The following is a 16,064-nucleotide window of genomic DNA, read 5'->3' on the forward strand; positions in this document are numbered from 1 at the left end:
TATTATTGTGTAGTCTCATGACGGTGGAGTGAGTGAACAGACTCAAAAACAGAATTATAAATTATATTATCTTCCTCTCCGTGTCAAACCAAATTCCTGAACAACCATGCTGATTGGTCGTTTAGCAGGTCAGTGCTGGGACATCCTTTGCAAATGACATTTACGAAGACAGATGATCTTAAGGAATGAGCCTAATGGACTTAAAAAAAATACTTCCTCAGCTATTGTCATCTGTTCTTCATCAAGAGCCATTTCCTCGGCCATAGTAAATTGAGGACTCATAAACTGGTGTTTACAACTAGTCGACTTTGTCCTCTCAACATCTGTTTTTATCATGTTGCTTATCCAGAGGTGAAGACGAACAAAAGACTGAATGACAAAAATCACTATATGTGCCATGTTAATAATGTATTACATTATGTGTTAATGTTAATTAACTCAGCATGTTAACTCTTTTATGCATGTAATACTTAAGCCATTTGCCTGACCTGTGGTTTCACATATGTGTGTCCTGATCATGTTCATGGTGAATTATGTGAAAGTAAGAGTATCACTGCTTATAGCATGTCTGAATAATCATGCTATTATTTTACTGATGCTTAAGTGAGGTTACAGGTGATGTATAAAGTTTAAGTGATCTTATTTAAGGATCTTATCTAAGGATGCAAAGTTTTCTTACAAGGCTGCCCACAGTCCTCTCCCCCTCTGTCTTCCCAAGAGGGAAGAGAAACGTGATACTGAGATATGCAAACGACTCGTTTAAATATTCACGAGGAGGCGGTTTCCCGCCGAAAACAGACGAAGAAGGCAACGCCCCAAGGCATCGATAACTCATCTATATTCACGAGGAAGGTGTGGCAAGTTGTTTTTTGGACAGAACTATAAAAATGAATGAAACCAACTTTTCTCCAGAGTCTTTTCCACCTCTTCTGGGCTCTCACAGAGCAGAGCAGAGTCCTGTCCATCTCCAGGGCTCTCACCTACGCAAAGAGAAGAGTCTTTTCCAGAGCTTTCTCCACCTCTTCTGAGCTCTCACCTACACAGAGAGTCCTGTCCATCTTCTGGGCTCTCACCTAAGAGCAGAGAGCTTTCTCCAAGGAGTCTTGACCATCTCCTTGGCTCTCAGAGCTGTTCTATCTTCTAAGCTCCCCAAAGAGCTTTATCATCTTCGCTGTTCTCCACTTCTCCTGGTGAGCTTTCCAGAACCAGCCGCCAGAGCCAGCTGTGAACCTCCTCCAGCCAGCAGAACTTCAGAACTCCAGACCTTCAGGCCTCCAGCGCAAGCACGTCGCTTCACAGCCTGTTCCTGCTTCGAACTACGTCAGAAGACTTCATCCATCCGCCGTCAAGGCCGTGCCAGTTGCTGCATCCGCACCGCAACAACTTGTAAGAAAACTTGCTCCTGATTTATCTGAGTTGGTGTTATTCCAATTTAAGTAGGTTTACCTCAACGTAACCTCACTAACATTATAATCTCTCGAATATAGCTATCTGCCAACTTAATTTACATATTCTCCTGTCCATAATCTCCTGCTCCTTTTGTTGTATTTGTCTCTTGTCTTTATGTTATTTGTGTGTCTTAGTTTAGTTAATAAATTATTTATATGTATATAAATCCATTGTTTCAGTTGTGCTTTGTGTACTATTTATTCACACATGGGTTCACTGTGCAGTCCACGAACTATCACCTTTGCAAGACTTCTAAATTATTGTTTTGGGTTGATTTAAGTTTAAGCTTAGTTATAAATCTATAATTAAATTAATCAATAAATCAACACTCAATTAATTAATAAATAATTTGGTATCCTATTCTTGCAACAATTGTTTTTTTTTTTTTTTTTTTTTTTACAGTTCTGTGTCTTTTGATCTATTCTTGTATTTTACTCTGTTATTTTGGTTTTATTTATTTTTCTGTACACTACTTTAATCCACTGTGCTTTACAAATAAAGTTGGATTGGATAGGATTAAAAAAAAATAAACAATGCATTTGAATTTTTTTTATGAATGTATTTTTCACGGAGTTGCAAAAATGTCCACTCAGCTGGACACCATGCATTTAATTTTTGAAGCAAAGAAACATGTATTTACTAATATGCTGTGTGAAAACTATGAAATGAAAACATTTTCCATGCTGCTGATCTGATGTTTTGTCACATTTTAACACACCCTAATACTAGTCATTACTCACTTCATGGAGATAAAAAAAAAAAAAAAACTTTTTGGTGTTAATTACAGTCTAATAAAAATAATAAGCAATTACTTTCCACTCAAACATGTTACTGCAGATCAATTTGATCAAGAACAGCAAAGTTACAGTAATGGTATCAATTGCAGTGTATGGGATGATGCATGAGCGCCCAATGTATTGGCTGATGTGGAACTAAAACAACAAAATCCATGAATGCACAAGAGAACAACTGTAGAATAGCTGTCCACTGTAGTGACCACTATGCATGAAAGGGTTAAATATGAAGATGCATTATATGAAAAAAATGATGTAAAACAAACATTTGAACTGGATCTGAGCCACACGGTGACCGGTTATTGAAATTCACAACAATTGTACAAGTGGTTTTGGACGGAGTTTGTTTTCATTGGTAATGTTTGTTCATCAGTCTTAAAAGCAGGTGCAACCATGTTTCAGATGGATACCAGTTAACAGGATTGCTCAGTTCTATTTAACAAAGGTTGTTTGGGCAGGATGACGCCAAAGGTTTTGGCATTGACACAAATAGACGTTTTATATGTCAACAAATCTTTGAAACGAATGAAATACGAATAGTTCTTTAATAAAGTAAATAAACACTGATGTCTAATTTGTCTAATTTTTTTTGACATAGTATGTGACATAGATAGTGAAATAGGCCTACACTGTAAGACCGGATAAATTGAGTTTACTTAAAACAATTGTGGAAACTGGTTGCCTTAAAACATTTATGTAATGATTAATGAAAACTTGAGTGTATTAAACTTAAATGCTTGATTTGAATGCGATCGCTATTTTAAGTACAACACACTAATTGTATAATTATTAGACTTAACATCATCAGTTCATTGTACTCAGCTCCAAGTTGATTCAAATTAAAATCTTTGGCAATTTAAATTGCTTTATAAAATTATTCAACTTAATACACTGTAGCATGGATGGAAGTTAGGCAGGGAGAGAACTCGATGTAATTTACTCGTAGAGGAAGAGTATTTAATTGGATAAGGCATATAGATTTATGTTGACCAAGCATATAAATGAACAGGAAAGCGATTATTCGTCCTATGGCTCTCACTCATGGTGCAGCTCTACAAAAATACAAAAACAAACAAAAAGGCCAATAAACATTGCCATACACACATTAAGTCCAAATTAACACTAACACCACAACCCCGCTGAACCCCTGCACAGAAAAATAACACATTTACAACAACATGCCCAATACCCACAATGCAATGTGGAGATAAAAAGGTGTGGTCATGACTAAAACTTAGTGATTTAAATCCATTCAACTTACACTTTTTCATACTTTCGACTATATCTACAAATTAGTAGAATATACATAACATTTTATAGTAATGCAATAAACTTAAATCATTTAAGTACATTGTAATTAAAGCATTTTAGTAAATACAAAGTCCAGGCTTACAGTGTACTTTATTTTTTGTACTGAAAATTATATAAATCTCCTTATGATGGCTCTAGTCTATGGTCTATTGCAGGGGTGTCAAACATGCAGCCCGGGGGCCAAATGCGGCCTGCCAAAGGGTCCAGTTCGGCCCCTGGGATGTTTTTGCCAAGTGCAAAAATTCCACAGTCTTGAGTTGAATTAAGCAAAAAAAAAATTTAGCTTGAATTAAGGAAAAAATCTTGAATTAAGCCAAACAAAAAAAAAAAATCTTCAATTAAGTAAAAAAATCTTCAATTAAGCCAAATAAAATCTTCAGTTAAGTAAAAAAAATCTTCAATTAAGCCAAAAAAAAAAAAAAATCTCAAATTTAGCAAAAAAGTTTTGAATTAAGCCCCCCAAAAAATCTTCAGTTAAGTAAAAAAAATCTTGAATTAAGTAAAAAAAAAAAACAAATCTTCAATTAAGCCAAAAAAATTCTTCTATTAAGTAAAAATAATCTTGAATTAAGCCAAAAAAAATCTTCAATTAAGCCAAAAAAATCTTCAATTAAGTAAAAAAAAATCTTGAATTATGTAAAAAAAAAAAATCTTCAATTAAGTAAAAAAAAATCTTCAATTAAGCAAAAAAAAAAAAATCTTTAATTAAGCCACAAAAAAACAAAAAAAATCTTGAATTAAGCCCAAAAAAATTCTTTGATTAAGTAAAAAAAATCTTCAATTAAACAAAGAAAAAAAAATCATCAGTTAAGTAAAAAAATCTTGAATTAAGCAAAAAAAAATCTCAAATTTAGCAAAAAATCTTGAATTAAGCCAAAAAAATAAAAATCTTGAATTAAGCCAAAAAAAAAAAAAAAAAAATCTTCAATTAAGTAAAAAAAATCTTGAATTAAGCCAAAACAATCTAGAATTAAGCACTTGATTTTTTTCCCTTTGTTTTAGTGCAAAAAATAACATTAAATTATGAAAATATTTACATTTACAAACTATCCTGTAACACTAAAATGTGAATAATCTGAACAAATATGAACAACCTGAAATGTCTAAAGAAAATTCAGCACAATTTGAACTCTTTTCTGCCTGTTCCTCAGTGTTTAGTGTCTTTGTAGATCTGATCCATAATGCACATGGACAAATGATAAGGTGAGGAATAAAACTGTTAAAATTGCACTAAATTTTCTTATGTTTTTTTTAATTTAATGTTTTTTTTTTTTTTTTGATATTTTAAACAAGTAAGTATTTTTATAATTTGATGGGTTTTTTTTTTTACACTAAAACAAAGACAAAAATTTGGAGTTGTCATTATTTATAGGTTATTATGTTATTATTTTTCTGGTTCAGCCCACTTCAGGTCAAATTTAGCTGAATATGGCCCCTGAACTGAAATGAGTTTGACACCCCTGATATATAAAGTGTAAGAATGTCTTTGTAGATATTTCATTCATTTTATGGGTATTTTACTGGACACTGAAGAACAAACAAACAAAAAACAAACAGATAAAACCTCTTGAATACGGCAAGTGCTCTAATAATTTTGTCCACCACTGTATATGTAGTTCACAATCCACAACCACAGTCATGTCTGTTTACTCTGTATTACCTATGTTACTCGCTAGGTGTAATTTTACTTTTTAAATTTTTATCTTAAAGTAAACTCAGTGTTTTGCACCTGTAACCTGTCAGAGTAAAGGGTTAACTAAGCATTGGAAGAAAACAACAGCATAGAGAAGATGGTGTGTAACTTTTTGAGGGAATATCTATGCCATGGGTGTCAAAGTCATTTTAGTTCAGGGGCCAAATTCAGCCAAATTTGGTCTGTAGTGGGCCGGACCAGTAAAATAATAATATAATTATATATAAATAATGTCAACTCCAAACAGTCCTTACATGATGAAAATGTTTACATCTTCAAACTGCCCTTTAAGACAATGTGAATGACAAGAACACCCTAAAATTTAAGAAAAAAAAGTGCAATTTTATCAATATTCTGCCTCAGTTTATCATTGATGCCATGTTCATTACAACTTACAGATCACAGTGGATCTACAAATACACTAAATATTCAGTAACAGGCAGAATATTATTCAAATTACACTTAAATCTCTTAAGACGTTTCAGGTTTTTCAAATTTGTTCAGGATATTTACATTTTCTGTGAAATTATAGCTTGTTTTAGTGTAAATACAGGAAAACTACATGAAAATATTTACATTTAAAAAAAGAAAAAAATGGAGTTGTATGTATTTATAAGTTATTATGATAATATTTTTCCCAGTCTGTATGTGGAACCTGAACCAAAAATTTCTGTGATCATCTTAAGTGTAATTTTTGCATTTCACAAATTCATCCTGCGGGCCGGATTGGAACCTTTGGCCCCCGGGCCGCATGTTTGACACCCCTGATCTATGCCATTCATTCATGAATAGGCTTTACCCATGATATAGAATGATTTACACTTAATGCAATAATGAGGAAAACCAGTAAAATGAAGTAAATACAAAAACAAAAGGTTCAGGTGTTAAACTGAATGGGTATGTGCTCACAGCTGGAATGGTATGACGCCACAGAATTCAAACCTTTGGTAAAAATAACACTAAAAACTGAGCTACAAGACTGGACTCAAAACACCACCCCACCCCCGTGTTGCCCCAGTTCTTATTTATACCCAGTAAATGAACACACAGCACACATAATGTACTGACAGTTCAACTTTTTTTCACTACTACTACTACTACTACTACTACTACTACTACTACTACTACTACTACTAGTACTACTACTACTACTACTACTACTAATAATAATAATAATAATCATAAAAATCATACTACTACTACTACTAATAATAATAATAATAATATTCATACTACTACTACTACTACTAATAATAATCATAATAATCATACTACTACTACTACTAATAATAATAATATTCATACTACTACTACTACTAATCATAATAATCATACTACTACTACTACTACTAATAATAATAATCATAATAATCATACTACTACTACTACTAATAATAATAATATTCATACTACTACTACTACTAATCATAATAATCATACTACTACTACTACTACTACTAATAATAATAATATTCATACTACTACTACTACTACTACTACTACTACTACTACTAATAATAATAATAATAATAATTGTTTGTATAGTTTGTAATTTATCATGTAGTTTTCATGATGGAGAAGCTTCTAATTGTTCCAGGATTAATCACATATTCTTCTCAGAGATCTCGGACTTTCTAGTTTCCTCTTTGTATCCAGTCCTTTGTTTTTGTCTTCTTCCTCATATTGTGACAGTGCTGCCAGACAACATGACTGTGGTGCCACGAGTGCATAATCTAAACTTGAACAGCTATGCCAACAGTGGTGTCAAACTCCCCTATTACATCACAAAACTTTTTTTCTTTACTATATTTTGTTTCAAAGTCATTTTTACATAAAAATAGTGTGATAACCAAGCAATAACTGCAAAAACACTAGGCATTTTTGTACATTTTTTTCTGTGCTTTTAGATAATTCTTTGAAATAAGAACAACAGATTAATGCAGTAGAAAAATCTAACTTTTTTTTCCAATGGAAACTCCTCAACAAGGGGAACAATTACTCCCCCTACTGACTTTTTAGCCAGTGATACTGATTTACTGATGTATCCCTGTTTTGTTCTAAAATATTCTAAGATATTCTCATTTTAAGATGTCATCCTGGGTGGAAACTGTTATTCTTCTTCTTCTTATTATTATTATTACTATGTGCATGACATAGAAACTTTTAGGTATAAAAGCCTTATTTGTAAGGCCTTGAAATAAAGTATTTCCTCTTCAAACACCTTGTCTCAAAGTGGTGATTTTTGATCTTAAAATCCCAGATACATATGTATATTTCATCCCAGCAGAACTACTGCAACTCTCCGTATATTGGCATCATTTTTACTTCTTTTTTTACTTGATATTTTAACCCTGTAGCGCTTTTAAACTTAATGTCACTGACTTTGAGTCAGTCGATCATGATGGTAGTGTCACATCAAGGCAGGATGTTTAAAATAAATCATGCATTTGACTGCAGCATTTGTGGCTATGATCAACAATGACCATTATTATATCATAGCATATCATAATAAAATTACGAGAAAAATACCAGATTTGACCTAAATCAATGACACTGATTATACAGTTCACAGTCATGTTCAAGCCAGTAGAGACCAGTGTTGGGAGTAACGCATTACAAAAGTAATGCATTACAGTAACAGATTACTTTTTCCTGTAACGCAGTAGTGTCTGATCAAGCAAAAGTGAACATCAACATGAAAAAGTACTTTTGCACACATTATTTATTAAGTGGGCTCATTTTTTAGCTAAAGTTCTCTATTTTATGGAACTGTTTACAAACCACTTACACAGAACAGAAGTTCGGAACCTTCTGTTAGGTTGCATTAAATTAACAAAAAGACAAAAGACTCTCTATTACTGTGAGAAATTAAAATTCTGAATGATGAAGTTTGTGAATTCATACACTGGTCATATTTAAAAAGACTATCTGTGAACTGTTACCCAGAAATTACTCTTTATTTGTAATGTACTTATATCAGTATGGACCAGCACAAGTTGTAAATAACACTGTGTTAGTATTAAATACATTAAATAAAGCTTTGGGATTATATCTGGCTTATTTGTTGAGACTTTTCAATATTTTACTCCAAAATTTATTGTCAGCATAGTTAAACATAATATCTAAAGGGTTTTGTTCTATTTGATATTAATTTCTGTCAAGAACTGCATGTTTTGAATGTTTGCGTGAAGCTTAAAAAATGTATATCTGTTACAAGTCCACGTTACCGAGTAGTAATTTGACATTATAAACTAAAAATTTTATCTCCCCAAATTTTATTACACATAATGTTAAAGTGCTTATAAATACCTACTCAAATATGTATAATACATGCATATAAGTTACTCTGATTACATGACACAGACTGTTGAACACCAAATGTGTCCACATATTGCTGTTCGATCAGACCCAGTAGTGTAGGCATTACTAATCAATTTTCAATAATACTTTGCTCGGTACATGTTCAAAAGCGCTTGTGTTACAACACACTTTTTGCCTATAATTGAATTGTTCAAATGATAAATGGGTTGGGTTCTACTGTGCACACACCATTCATGATGAGAGTCTGTGTGTAACTCAAAAGTAATACAGGAGTCGTGTAATGCATTACAATTCTGAGACCGTAATATCGCAAGGTTTTAAAGGACAGTAAAAAGTAATCTGTTATGTATTACAGTTTGGAAGTAACTTGTACAACACTGGTAGAGACCCTTTTACTTGTGGTTCTCTCCTAAGTGATTGAAATTCAGCTGCTTTCAAGACCTGACAGAAAAATTCCCCTGATCCCTTATTCCCCTCAAAGTTCAGCTCTGTAGAATTAACATCTTGGGATTAATTTATGCAAGTAGTGCAGAATGTTGTAGGCACTGACAGAGCCCAGCGGTATGATCAGCTAGTCTAGTTCATAGTAACAGCACATGAACAGATGGAGGGTTAGAGCATGTCAATCAAAATGTATTTCTTCCTCTTGAATCTTGATTTTTTTCCATTAAGTTTGGACGATGGAAGTGGTGAGCACGGTGCTTCGGAAATGGAAACAGTTACAGAAGGCACTTCAGACTGAATATGATGTGATTACTGTTGGTTCGTTAAAGTAGGAAACTGCTGCAAACCACAAGCACCAAGACATCTCCTATTTACAGCCAAGCAGATGAGCTCTGATACTGAGGTTTTGATGTTCATATTTACAGGTGAACTTGACCATTTGAGCAGAGATAATCTCCAGATTGCGAATACACAGTGAAAAGTGAAGTTTGAAAATGTGTTTTTTACATTTTCATTCAACTCTAAATCCTGATGCTGCAGAAATTCATTATCAAGATGAGCTGAGTGTCCTCCAGTGGCAGATGAAAAGAATTTTGGTATTTTGTTATGTCGTGTATTTCTTGACACTCAAGTAAAATTCTCACAAATGTAGACAAAAGACAATCCATCTGATTTCAATCTAATTTATGTCTTGTGTTATTGTGTCTGGCGGACTACCAAAGAAAAAAAAAATCATCTCTGCTTACAAGAGTTATTTTTATGGTTTTCACATTCATGTTTGGTTTTTAATAAACTTATATTTTATGTAATTTCACACTTTTTTTTTTCATCCACAGCCTCCATCCAGACTGATTTTTTGATTCTTCTCTGTCACAAAAACATCCAAATTAACTGATTTCTACATGAACTTTATGATCAGGATTTAACTCAGTATATTAACACCACACTAGCAATTACAGGAAAAAAAAAAAACAACAGAAAAAAAAAAACCATCCTTTATTTTTTACTTAGGTGTGTAATAAATTGTGGTTACTTATCACTAGTCCAATTGAAGCACAACACTGACATCTAATGGCAGAATTTTAGTACTGTCAAACAGAATACATGGGGTTTGGATTTGTAAAAGGAAGTTTCCACATAATACATGATTTACAAAAGTACAGAATTATTTTCCTTTCCTTCCCATATTTTTTACACTTGAATTCATGTAGTTTAAACAGAGTATGTGGTTTATTAGTGCTTTAAAAGAGGAAACAAGCCACATTCAGATCTGTTAGACAAGTTTTATTAATTTCAACATTCCACACATTAATTACAAAATACTGAACTTCCAAGTCAGTGCATTTCTGCCTTTACAAAAAACAACTCATACAACAAATCAAATTTACTCCATTAAACCAGTTTATCTTCATAAGTAAAACACTGAAGAACAAAAGTCTTCTTTGTCGATTACAGATATTGTAACTAATGTGTATTCAGAGCTACAGAACCCTGACGTTTGCAGGGGATGAATAAAGACTGTCTATCTAAAACGACTTTTCCTCTCATTAACCTACCTTGCTTTACAGATTAATGGATGAATCCTGAAATTAGCCTGCTCTACTAGGTGCACTATTTATAGAACGCCATTTAGGAGGTCAACATGGAAGCAGAACCAGGAAATGTGGCGAAAGTGAACTGCACTCAATCCTATCTGAAGCATCTGTGTTGCATTATTACACAATAGGCTAAAATTTTAGTCACATTTCCTTTATTTGAGAACAAAACACACAAGAATATCAAGATCACAAATCATATCAGCATAACACGGAAAACAAAATAATACTCAGAATTTTACTTGTCATTGATATCTAACAGTTTAATCATCATCATCTAGATTTAAATGACATGTTCCTGAAAGCTTAAAAAAATGTCTATTTTTGTCAAAAGCAAAATATATTTTAAAAAAACAAAACAGGTACACATTAATTTGACAGATTACACAATTCACACAAAATCACACATTTCATTCTTTATTTTGTTGTGTAGTTTTATTCTAGTTCTACACTATTCAACATCACCCTTTGATGTTAAACTGTTCTTGTTTCTAGATTGTTTTTCAGTATCAGAACATTCATGTAATTCACATTCATTCATTCATTTACTTCTTTATCAAATTCCTAAAGCATTTCATGTGTGTTTTGGCAGATTTTTGCTCCATATTCACCCACAACAAAACCCACACAAATGTTGACTTTTCAATATTTTGTCACAGTGGAAAAAGAACCAGTCTCTTCCACTGTATTCTAGTTTGTTCTGTTTTATTATCAGCTTGTCGATCATCTCCGAAGCACTTCGAACTGGAATAATCTGTCTCAAAGATGCTACGCAGATCACTGGTTGAAATCGGGGGCTGCTTGTTCTTCTCTTTGCTGTCTGATTGTTCCAGATGTGCGTTTGCTAAACCTGCGGTGTATGACCTTGATCCAGACGCCTGTGCTCAGCTTACTTCATGCTAATGTGTTCTTTCCAGCCAGTTCAAGTAAACAACCTTCTCTCAGCCTCTGCTGCAACTGATCACAGCTGAGTGTAGGATGTTTACATGATCTGAGTCTGAACAAATGTTATTAAAGATATAGGCCACCAAAACAACTAGCAGTCGCTCAATCATGACCCCCCCGGGGCCTCATTAGTTTGGGATTTTACTAATAACAGTCCAGTGCAGCGTTCTCAGAGTGTTTGAAGTGTGAAGGAGCAGGTCAGACATTTGTCCTTTATTTTTTATTTATTTATTTTTTTCCGGTGGAGGCTGGAGGCAGTCAGCAGCAGCAAACATCAGACTGAAAGCTCTGTTGATAGACAGCTTCCAGTCGGGGATGTTTACAGCCCCGAACAGCCTACTGTAGAACTCTGGTCATTTCAGTCACTGGGTTAGGGTTAGTAAGGACATGATAGCTTTGTCATCTAGTGTAAAAATGGGAAGAGCTGCTGCAGGGCTCTACACTTTGACCAGGGCTGGGTACAGCGCGTCAATATATATCATTATCAATAGCAAAATAAATGTTTAATTGGTCTTTTTTTTTTTTTTTTGGCCTTAACAGCAAACATCGGTTACACGATTTTCTGGTTTATTTATTCATTCACATGTGGACATTGAACAAACACTATTTTGAGTGTTCTATGTCAACATTTGGAAACATTGCACCACTTTGAGAGTCATGCTCTGGCTATAAAAAGTAGTGCAAAACTAACAATAGTTTATTAAACTTGCACACCTTTAATTTTGATTTAACATTTATATAGGTATTTTCAATCGATCATTATTTTGCCTATGTCATCCCTCTGTCAAGTATCCAGGATCAGGATCAACTTTATTGCCCCAAACAGGAAATTTGTTTTGGACAACGGTGTTACACATTGCCGTATTCACATTCAGACACACACAACAAAACACACTCAGTCACAAAGTCTTGGAGTCAGACTAATCACAACTATGTATTATTCCAGAAATGATTGATCAACAGAATTTCAGTATTTAGGGGATAAATCTCTTCAGCATCAGTTCCTGAGGCAGAGAGCTTTCACATATTTTTCTTCATTTTATAATGTAAACAGACAATCGGCTTCAATTAGATGAATAGGTTTATCTTATAGTGCTGCATAAAGTATAAATATGCAAAGGTGAAAATAAAACTAAAGAATTGTGCTGTAGTTTTACTTTTGGTATAAACGATACCAAGGTCTAATCTCAACTCTCTTGAAACTGATAAAATGCTGCGAATAGCGATTATAAACATTTATAACCAATCTGTGGTTTATATTCTTATTTGATCTGCAAACTGTCATAAAAATACATGTCCTCAAATGTCTTTCACTATAAAACACCGTAGGACATTCAGGTTACTGTTGTAAAGAAGGGTGAAAATATTCAGAAACTCAAACCAAGAATCAAAATATTTGTCAAGTAATTTAATAGTTAACAATTAGATGTCTGCTCAAATCATTGCTGCAGCTCTACAATGAAAGTCCCATCTCTGATGCTGAAAATGGTTCATCCTTTTACCTGCATGTGACCACATCAAGGATAGCACACTGAGTGCTACTGTACAGGATGTCTGCGGTGAGCCCCAACCGTAGCATCAAAGCCTTTATTGTCTGGACTCGGTTATTTTCCTTGTAGGAAAAAAAAAAAATGCAAAAGAAAAGTTAGCTTGACCTCATTTGCATTACACAAGTCTGGCAGTGTAATTAATGCATATTGAGGTCGACTTTCAATGACAGCTAGAGAAGATTTTCCACTGCAAGGTCATTGCTTCGCATCCTCTTTGAGCTCTAATAACTTATGGGCAGCAGCAGCTCGGTGTTCATATCAATTACGTCAATAATGAAAAGTTTGTTTACCTACTCAGTGAACTGCTTTGCAATGATTAACGAGCTAGCCTGCTGTGTCACAGCAACTGAGTTAAATGACAGTGTTTGTGGAGCAAAATGACAGGCTAAATACTCATCAAACGGCGTCTTTTGTGTGTCAGAATAACGGTACTCTAATGTCAGTGAAGTTGCACAGCTGGGAAACATACACTGTTACAAGGCCAGCTACTTTGTCCTGTCCTGACTGAATGCAACACTGAAAAAGCTAACTTAAATAGCCACATAGTCCCTGCTGTCTAGCCTAGATTGCCGTATGTACATTGCTATCGCTAGCGGGCTGCCGAAAGTAACTTTGTATTAACCAGCTGCCTGCTTAAACAAACAATATAATGTACCAACTGTTAGCATTAGCTCATGTTAGCAAACGACCTAGGCTAGCTAGCTTGCTGACTTAGCTAGCTTCTGTTAGCTAGTGTCTGACCCTAACCTTCTGCTGTCTGACGGCTCCTTACCGGCGAATAAAACGGTCATTCCCAGACGACACTGAGTCAGAGTCCGTCGCAGTGAAACGCTGTGGAGTTTAGGTGGATTTTGGTGAATGTTCTGTCCTTTTCTGGGCAGCCTGTTAAGTTTCCTTCCGTTTTCATTCACTTGTCTTTATTTTGACCTTTGGTTACTCGACACCAACATTGACGTCATTGTCATGGCAACGGAGCCCCGCCTACCGTGGGCCTGGACAGAGAGGAAATAATTGCATTTACATTTTACACTTGACATTTAACATCGGTTAACAACTTCCATAGACAGTATTTATCTGTGAAGGCATTGGTCTAATACACAAAGTTAAATGCATCTTAAAAACAATAAAATACAGCTCATCTGAATCATTAAACTGAGCATTCACACACTCACCAGCAAAGTGAGATTAAAAATACAGCCTACATTCATTTATAGTCACTGGAAATTAAATGTTTATCATGACCATATTTTTATTTCTATGTATTCATTTATTTATTGGAAGTTTTAGTAACTGGAAATTAAATGTTCAGTATGACCATATTTTGATTTCTATGTATTCATTTATTTATTGAAAGTTTTAAGGTCTTTCTGTGAGAATGGACTTGATATTTAACATCGGTGACGACTTCCATAGACAGTATTTATCTGTGAATGTATTGGTATTACACACAAAGTTAAATGCATCTTAAAAACAATAAAATACAGCTCATCTGAATCATTAAACCAAGCATTCACACACTCACAAACAATGTGAGACTAAAAATACAACCTATATTCATTTATAGTCACTGGAAATTAAATGTTCATCATGACCAGATTTTTATTTCTATGTATTCATTTATTTATTGGAAGTTTTAAGGTCTTTCTTTGAGAATGCATTAAGGCCAGAGTAAAAAAAAAGGTACATATTTCACAAATAAATCCACAATATTGTAAGAAAAGAGTCATGCTATTATGAGAATACATTCGTAACTAAAGGATAATATCTGAGGAATAGTCTGTTGCTTGCATTAAATGAAAGTAGGGCATCTGATTAAATTATACTTTAGTATAATTGAATATGAAGAGCAAAATATTCTGGGTTTTTGGATCTAGGTAATGTTGGAAAATTATTTATAGCTTCAAACTCCTAGAATTAACACAGTTATTTAGACTGTACTTTTTTCCCTCATAAAAATACTACTTTTAAATTGTAGAATTATGACTTAATTCCCATAATACTATGACTTTTTTTTTTTTTTTTAATCTAATCTCCAGTATGGCCCTAATCCTCCTTCATACACTTCAGCTGCTAGGAATAGCTGTTCATTTATTTATATAATTCAGACTCTCATGGACTGTTTAGCTGTGACAAAGCCAAAAAATATGTACATATGAAGAATAAATATCTATTTTTCAATTAGGGCCTAAAATGTTTTCATTTCATTTAAATAAACTTCAGTGTTGGTAATTGCTTCGTGGCTTTTAACTGAAATACTGACAATAATACATGCTACTGGGAGTTCTTTAACCATGCAAGCTGTAGTTTAGCCTTAGCACAAGCAGTACATAAAAAGTTAGTTTGAATTAGAACAAAAAATATTTAATAAATTAACTTCAGTAAATACCTTCTGGCTTCACGTGATGATGTGTTGTTGTATGACTGTGAAAAAGTAAGTATGATGTTCCTGTTAAATGCAAAATTTATTAAGCTAATAACTTATAGATCACTTTGCACATTCTCCTTATTTGCCTTTGCATGATTTACAGTCAGGGAAAAATTATTAGACCAGCCCTTGTTTTCTTCCATTTCTCATTCGCTTTTTTTTCTTAATTTTAATTTTTTAAATTTTTTTTAATTTAATTTGTTGAATTTTTTTTGAATTTTGAATTTTTTTTTAATTTTTAAATTTTCTATTTTTTTATTTATTTATTTTTTTAATTTAATTTTTAATTTTTATTTATTTTTTTATTTATTTGTTTATTATTATTATTATTATTATTATTATTATTATTATTATTATTATTATTATTATTATTTTAATCGTTCATTTTAATGCCTGGTACAACTAAAGGTACATTTGTTTGGACAAATATATATTTTTTATTTTTTATTTATTTATTTTTTTTACTGAATGGCAGAGTCTGCATTTTAATTACATGGCAACATTCCATTTATGCAGCAGAGACAACTCCCTACTCGT

At 33.2% G+C, this 16,064-nt stretch overlaps 1 long non-coding RNA gene across 1 annotated transcript; it reads right to left on the reverse strand.

Annotated features, from left to right (window-relative positions):
- Positions 1-10,281: 10,281 nt before the first annotated feature.
- LOC115428957 (uncharacterized) lies at positions 10,282-14,030 on the reverse strand. The gene is made up of 2 exons (XR_003936708.1): positions 13,875-14,030; positions 10,282-13,164 (listed from the first exon to the last, which is right to left on the reverse strand). It is a non-coding gene; the product is annotated as an uncharacterized LOC115428957 (long non-coding RNA).
- Positions 14,031-16,064: the final 2,034 nt, after the last annotated feature.

Source organism: Sphaeramia orbicularis, chromosome 11 (assembly GCF_902148855.1).
Source record: "Sphaeramia orbicularis chromosome 11, fSphaOr1.1, whole genome shotgun sequence".
In the NCBI taxonomy this organism is placed as follows: domain Eukaryota; kingdom Metazoa; phylum Chordata; class Actinopteri; order Kurtiformes; family Apogonidae; genus Sphaeramia; species Sphaeramia orbicularis.